This window comes from Macaca thibetana, chromosome 5, assembly GCF_024542745.1.
Source record: "Macaca thibetana thibetana isolate TM-01 chromosome 5, ASM2454274v1, whole genome shotgun sequence".
NCBI lineage: Eukaryota > Metazoa > Chordata > Mammalia > Primates > Cercopithecidae > Macaca > Macaca thibetana.
This window is the reverse complement of record NC_065582.1, coordinates 102417061-102425927: the sequence shown is the minus strand read 5'-3', so window position 1 is coordinate 102425927 and position 8867 is coordinate 102417061.

Below are 8867 nucleotides of genomic sequence, written 5' to 3'. Positions count from 1 at the left end.
CTGATGATTTTTTAACAACCAGCTCTTCTGGAAAGGGGGAAAGAAAGCCCTGGTTTGTAATTTGCCAGAACTCCTACCATGGCCAATTTCGAATGTACCAAGCGTCATACCATTAAATATGAAGTTGAGAAGATATGCTAACAATCAGCACTTGCACTGCACTCCTCAGTCCTATGCCTAGAGCACCCCACTCTGGCTGTGCAAATATTAGGAGCAGGGCTGATGAGAAAAACCCCCATTCCATACCCCTGTGGAATCTATGGATGGATTTTCCACGAGCACAGCTGGCTTCTTGGACCATCCCTTACTTCTCTTCAAGGGTAAAGAATTGATTTATCTAATTGGTGTGTTAGGGAGAAGCAACTGAGTATGCTGAGCTAAGCTCCTTTCTCCTCTTTCTCTCAGGGATCTGTCTGCCTGAAGACAATGTGCTTTCTCTTTTGGCTACTGTCATGAGATAAAAGTCAGTGGCTTTATGCCACAGTTTTCAGAACAGTCCTGGCATTTCATCCTATCGGTGCCCCCTTCGACTCTCAAAAGTGTCTTGGTTTGCACAACAAATTATGTGTCACTTTATGTAAAAGGGACTAGCCCTGCAGAGCAAGGCCTGGCAGGCAACCAGAAAAATGGCTATTTCTGGTGCAGTCCTAGGAAACCTACTGTTACCACACAACTGAGCCACATTCTTCAATATCACTTTTATTGATAATAAACCTGACATTTTGATCTTCATCGGTTTGATTATTTTATCTCACCCTAGTTATATGCCAAATACAAGGACTAACAACAGAGGCATCATTTTGGAGACTCTTAAAACTTCGCCAAACTGAGTGCCCTGAAAAATGACTGGTTGTGGCTTTTAGATAAGAAGAAAGTGGAAGTCCATACACACAGAAACAAAGGAGACTAGGTTCATTAAGACGATGATCCACAAGCTCCCAAATCTACGTTAAGAAAACAAAATACTAAAAATGTTTACTGAGAGTTGACTCAAAAACAGCCCTGCTATAATAAGAATTTAGAATTAAATTGAGGTGGCTTTATAAACCGTAGGTCACCACCACAAATATGTAGGGTACACCACACTATTTGTTGTTGCCTAAGCGTATTTATGCTAGCTACCACTAGAGGGACTCTCTGATCGCCAAACATCATTTATAGCTAACCTTAACAGCCCTTTTCATTTCTTCAGACCCTTATCTGTTTATCTGTATAGATGAAGTTGTGGAACACCAAAGTGGCACTCAAAGAAAGTGAAATAACAAAGTTCTTAATATTTGTGAAGAACTTAAAACATGCACTGTTTCAGACCGTGTCTCCAAATTAACCTCTTCTTAAAGCTCACTTGACCATAGGTTTAATTCAAATGTGTAATGGATCATTTGCCACATCCAACTATAGTTGCCACATCCAACTATAAAGAAGTGTAAGTTAATATTCACAACCTTTTGCGATTACAATTGTGTTAAATGAAATATTTCTTTCAAGCAAGTAAGCCATTACTATGCTTTCAAACTCCTCCCAAAATCAGTGTCTGGGGAGTAAGGAGTAGGCAAACCTCAGGATAACACACACAGAGATGCACACTCATATAGAACACAGAATAAAAAGTTGTACAAAAGGAAAAGTAGCTTTATATTCCAGCTTATCACAATCAAACAGTTCAGAGGAGATTTACACTGCCCTGGACCTGCCTAACTTTACCAGCAGCTAAGTTGCAAGCACACCAGGAACCTTGACTTCAGTGCATGACCAAAAACAGGGTGGGGAGGAACACAGCAAGAACATTTCCAGACAATTCTGCTGATGCACTTGTTGGTTAGGTTATTTTCTTGCCAGGGCCACACATACACGCCCATAGGCGTGCCTCCAGGTCACGAAACACACTGGAAATGTATATATTGTTCAGTCAATATCAGTTAGACAAAGAGTCAAACCATATAATTCACTATCCAAAGAGGATTTGTTTTTTGCTTTAATCATTGATTTTTCTTGCTTGCTATAGCTAAAACAACTAGTCACCTACACAACATCTATTCTCTTCTTTTTCCTTAATGATAGAACTTTAAGAACTTTAATTTTATTCCAAGTAGTGATGTATCCAGCTAAATGACTGCATTTGCCAATCTCTCCTGCAGACAGGGATGGTTGGTAAAGAGTAAGTGGGCCTTTAGAGAAAGTTCCTTAAGACAAACAGCTGAAGTATGTCTTTTTGTCCTTTCTGCTTCCTCCCTGATTAGAAGACATATGTGATGTCTGTCTGGGATCCCAGCAACCATCTTGGACCATGTGAAAACCTTGGGAATGGAAGAAAACTAAAAGCGCCTGAGTGACTGACACCACTTTAGAGCTACCATATAAGCCTCTCTTCAGACTTCCTTTTATGAAAGAAATATAAAATTCCATCTTACTGAATTCCTATCTGTGTTACTAGCAATTGAACAACTGATTTGCCAGCCATCTGAATTGCCCAAATTGTGTGATAATTGGTCAATACCCACTTTATTTTAGGATGTAGAAATAAAGCTTCAAAACTGGCCATAATAGCTATGGTGATTTGATCCTCAAAACTAAAAATTAGGTCAGACAATAAGAATAGTTTGAATCCACTTATGGGAGAAGCAGATCAGCTTATTTGAAATCGGGCTGTGCTAGAACACCCAGATCATATGATTCTATTTTCAGTTATTAAGTTCAAGCACGTTGCAGTAATCCTGACCTGATTTTCCACTCCATCAGGAAAAAGATAAGTTTGGGTGCTGTGTAGTACACACTCTTCTAACTAGAAACTTCAGTTTAATACATAATCTCTGAAATTTATTTCACAAAGCTTTCTGAGTTTCCTGAAACTCAAGTTCCCCATAAACTTTGGGGGTTTTGTTGTAATTACACCTGTGCTCCTTTCTCTGTGCCCAGGAAGAAGCATTATTGGCACCTGTATCCTGTAGAACTCAGTTCTATATATTTAATATTTGCCTTACCTAGGCCCTCTATATATGTTTCTCCATAAAAGGATAATAATACTAACCTTTCCTCCAATGTGTGTTGTGATGTTTAATTAATGTTTACAAAGCATTTAGTGAGCTGCAGATGAAAGATTCTAAAGAAGCACAAAGCAATATCATTAGACTGACTCATCAGCTACTTTTATTAGTTATGCAAAATGAAAGCCGTGTTGCTACAGCCAAAATAGCTATGGATACACATTAGGTAAAAAATATAAATCCCAGCACAATTTAAATCTGTATACCACATCTACAAAGCAAACACCTGAAGCTCCTTGATAGAACATTGTTTTTTCTCTAATAAGTATTTGAAATCTGTTAACACTTAAAAATATAAACAGATTAGAAGGTTAGGGTAATGGTAAAAACATGATACTTTGGTAAACATATGAAATTCTTTACACTTTCTTATGTGGATGAAGATTTCATGTCAGTGATGTGAAACTCTACGACCTGAAAAACAAACAAACAAACCAAAAACAAAACAAAAAAAAAAAACTTTTAGTTGAGTCTCTTTCAATTGAAATTAGCAATAATGACCTGAATTCCACAGGAAATTAAAACAATAGATTAAAAACCTTGAAAGTTATTTCAGGTAATGGTTCTTAAGTTTCTCTGGGCCCTATATTCAGGTGCATGCTATTTTATAAATCGTCTTCAACAGCTTTCAACCAAGTAGTATACAACTATCTTTATTTAATAAGCATATATTAACATTGTATATTTTTTCTGAACCAAGGAATCATTTACACTATACATTCTAGTCTACAGTGTAAAACTAAAATATCATTTTACTGTGTGACATGGAGCTCTTTTTCAAGTTCAAACAGTTCTGTATCCTAGTGTTTCCTTGTGTGTAGCAGAATGAGAATTAGGAAATAGGAAGAGCCCTGCTGGTAAGAAAGATTCACTTTTTTACAATTAGTTGGGTTAAATCCATAATATCCATCTATAACTTACCCAGGGTATTCTGTTTCAAAGAGAAGTAATAGCCTTAAAAGAGAAAACATGCATTTGTGTGCACGTGCACACACACACACACACACACACAACTGCGCAGTCAAGAACAGACTCCATGTCAGTTTTGAAAGACATACCAACTGGGTTCAACATTACATTGTGTCAGAGAATGAAGTGATGAGTATCCTTCACTCAAAAAATGCATAGTTGAATTTTTCCTCCAACTTCTAATTCGGTCAATTTGAGAACTTGTGGTTTAGTCAGGTTTACATGGAAGATAAAGGAGACTCATATCCATAATTGTCCCAAAAAAGCACAAAGTTAACATTCTCCTGAGTTGAAAGTAAAGACTATTATGGAAATTAATTAATCCCTTAACAACAACCACAACAAAATGGCAGGGCATTGCATGGCAGCACTGGAGGGTCTTTTAAAGGTAAATGGATTTCATGCCATTTTAACCGTTCAAGTATAAAGTCATCCAAGTTTTAGAAATATTCTGAAACCATTTTCTTCTGCCTCTTTAATGGCTACTTTTTGATCTCCATTTTTTTTTTCTCCTCTAAATGTGCTGTGACTCATACATTTACAACTTGGATGTCCCCAAAATAGTAACCACCCCCATTCCATTGCCATATATTTTTATGTTATAAATTAAAATGGGAAGAATACCCATTCAGAATATAATGGAAAACAGCATTTCTCAACTCACTCCTGAAATATCTTCATGAATTCTAAAGAAGCTTAACATCACTCTCAGTCACTTCTTCCTTGGATTTCTTGCTTCTGCTGAATTCTCTGGTGCATATTTCCTTAGCTTTACTTTGCATTGACTTAATATGAAGTACATTTCTCTTGACCGTTCCTTTGAAACTCGTAAAACTTCTTGTTTCTCTTTATATCACTCCTATACCTCAGCATGCTCTGAGTTTTATTTTACACTGTAATATGGCCCATCAAGGTGATTGGCCAAATGCAAAGTTTTCAAGGTATGTTCTTGATAGTTTTAAATGTACATTGCCTCTCCTCCACATGTCAAATTAACTTTCCTACTACAGAGGATTATTCTGGCACCTATAGTTAATATTCTCTTTGGTACATTCTTTCCTTTAAAGAGTTTTTATTTAGTTTGATAGAAAATGACTCCCACATTTCAGTCAACGTTTATCTCTCTTCTTTATTCTGGACTTACATTTCCATTCTAAAAGACATTTTTGCCAAAATTCACCACCAACACCTCAAACCTAGCACATAAATAAATAAAAATAACAGACTTTTTCATGAGGTTTGTTCTGTGTGAATCATCAATACAGACTACAGAGTCAAGTAACAAAGGTTTATTCTAGGAAGAAGGATGGGATCCTTCAGTTCAAGAGATTATAGTTTCCAATGCTATAATGCCTTCTAAAAGAGGGACTGCTGGAAGAGGATTGAAGAATAATAATTTAAAGGTGAGCTATGAGATCAACCTAGATGTCTAAAATTTCAAAACCATGACATCCAAAGTTAAGGGTATCATCTTTCCCAAACAACCTCATTCTGTTCCTGACATTCTGAATTCTGTTGATGGAACCACCATTTTTCTCATCACACAATTTCAAAATTTTAACTTAGACTCTTTTGTCTCTGGCTCTGTATTCCTTCAATTGCCTAGTTCTTCCAGTTCACACTCTGAAATGTCATTTCCATTCTCACCTTTGCTACTTTACTTCCAGCCTCCATACTTTTCCAATTACATTGTTGAAATGAGTACCTAAAATTTATCAGACTTTTTATCTATAATAATTTATACATAATTTTTTATAATTTATAAAATTATAAAAAAGAATTCTTCCCATCTATGGGTACCAACTGATAAATTTAGTAACCTCTCCATTGCAAATCCAAGGGTCAGTTCTCTATCCTCATCTTATTCAACCAATCAGAAGCATTTGAGAATTAATCTGTAGCCTGGATTTCTATAGTTGGTCTCTTGCTTCAAAGCTTACCTAATCATCTATTTAACAAACAGCCATGGTGATTCTTTTAAAACATTTCAGATTATGTCACTATTCTGATTTAAATCCTCCAGTGGCTTTTTAAAAATCTCATTTAGGGTAAAATTCAAAGTGCTTACAATGGCCTGCAAGATCCTATATAATACGGCTATGCACTACCAGACTCCATCATCTACCACAATTAATTATTCATCTCCCTAATCCTACTCTAGCCACACCAGTCTTTTTGCTGTTATCCAAGGACAGCAAACATGCTCCCACCTCTTGGGCTTTGTATGCATTCCACTCTTCTTCCTGAGACCTACAGGGCCCTCCCTAATTCATTCAAATGTCTATTCAAATGTCACCATACTAGAGAGTTCTCTCTCCAGTCTATCTAAGTAACATTCCTCCCAGCCTACCCAGATAATCCCTATTATCTGTAACACTTAACACCATTAGAAATATCATAGTTATTTGTATAATATTTTTTACTGTCTCTTCTCACTAAAATATAAGCACCCTGAAGGAGGGTCTTACTTTCTTTTCCAACTATTTTCCCAGAGCCTAAAAGAGCATGCTGCACTTAGTTCAATAAATATTTCTTGAGTGAATGAATAAATGAGTCTCACAGAATGAACCTCCCTACAGAAATCCTATGCTAGCCCAGTGAAATCCAACCTGTGGGAAAGATCTGGGAAGTAGTCAAGTAATGTAAAGGGGTCTGTGAATCCACATCCTTCCGACTGCTGTCTATAAACTAAATTAACCACCATATATACTATTACTTTAAAATGTATTAATTCAAAGTAATCTTATCAACATGTATTTTTCCCAAGGATACTAGTAGTACAGTTACTATTATGTAGGAACCTACCAATTTTTTCTTATTAACAAGGGGTGCTCTTACTCAATAACATTAGGAAGCTCACTACCCTAGCCAAACGAAACCACTGCCTTTTCATCAAGTTGTCTGTAAATATGCACACCTATTCCTTTGCTAATATGTATATCTTAACTAGCAAAACTTTTTCCCTGTCCTCCTCTTTCCACCCCACCCTCCAATTGATTTACTGTTTCAAATTGTAAACCATCATTATCTACACCTAAGTGAGCATATGCCTAAGTGAGAGCTGGCAATAAGACACACGATGACTGGCTGGGGTGAGGGATGGAAAGGAAGAAAAGCCAGAAGAGGAAAAGAAGTACTGAAAGATTCATGTGCTAGAACTCTCAAGTCCAATTTCACCTGCCTCCGAGTTTGCCTAGAGTCCCCCTTTGGGGGGTATTAAGCACACACAGCAAAGTCCTTCCACCAGCAAAGCCCATCCACTCTGCATCCTCCATAAATACAACACACTAAATCTAGACCCTGCACTATTTTTTCATGCTAACCAAAGTGCTTTGCTCACTGCTTTCTACCAAATAGCAACCATCACATAATTGTTTTGGTTCAACCTTCACCTATTTCTGGAAGTCTTCCCTGGCTAGCCAACAGCACATTCTTATCATTCCTCTATAGTGCTTCAGCAATTTAATACACATTTTTTCAAACGAATCGTCTACTCTTTGATAATTTATTTTTAAGTTTCCTTTCAGCATCATACAATATGCCCATATAACCTGCCCATGTACCCCCTGAATCTAAAATAAAAGTTTAAATTATTTTTTTAAAATGGGCAAGGCAAGGTGGCTCACATCTATAATCCCAACATTTTGGGAAGCCAAGGCAGGAGGATTGCTTGAGCCCAGGAGCTCAAGACCAACCTGGGCAACATAGAGAGACCTCATCTCTACCAAAAATTTAAAAATTATCTGAGTGTGGTGGCATGCATCTGTAATCCCAGTTTATCAGGAGGCTGAGGTGGGAAGATTGTTTGAGCCTAGTTCAAGGCTATAGTGAGCTATGATCACACCACCGCACTTCAGCCTCCGCAACAAAGTGAGATCCTGTTTTAAAAAAAAAGTTTCCTTTTTTAATTTATTCTCTTAAATCTGAACTCCTGCCGAAGACATGAGAGCCTCAGATATTTCTTTTCTTTTATGGGTGTCTTTCCATTATACAATAATGCCTAGTACTAGACTAGGAACAGAAGAGGTATGGAAAGATATCCTATGAACACACTGGATTAGCCTTTAGCTGGATTCACAAACGTATAGGCCAATTTAAACTGTACTCATTTTCAAATTTCTTTAGGTCATGAACTAGCCTATTTATTGTGTCAATATCTATAAATTACTTCCCCAATTCTGTCCTTTCTAAAGTGTATATGCTATGTCCTCTAGCAGATGATCTTGTTCCTGAACTTCAATCCAATGAGCTCTCATTGAACTGCTTAATGTAAAACATGAGCTAGGCAATATAGAGACATACTCCTTGCCCTAAAGGAATTTATAATCATTCCTTAAAAAAAAAAAAAAAAATTTAAAGCCCCTGGTATGTGTTAGGCTCCCAAGAACTATTCTACACAGTACAGAAAATGAGATATTCACACCAATAAACAAAAGACAACGTATTGCATTCCAAAAGAAAGGCAGTCGGTCATATGAAAATCCAGGAAGGGAAAAATTAATTCTAAACTGGAACATAATACCAAGGAATCTTTTATTGAGGAACTGTCCTTTGAATAGGACCATTAAGGAGCAGAATTTTCATGAGAAAATGAGTGAGGGATATGCTAGAAAGGCAGTTGTTTCTGAATCTAATGGTCAAAAATATGGGTTTTGAAAGTCAGAGGGCCTTGGTTCAAATTATATTTTTGTCACTTACTTGATGAACATCCCCAAGTAGCTTATTTAACTTAAACTTTGGTTTCTTCATTTACAAAATGGAGATAATGTGATTACACATTGCATAAAAACAGACTCTTAGCTACTGCCTGGCACAGAGTAAGTGCTGACTCAAAGATAGCACTTAGTTTGTGTT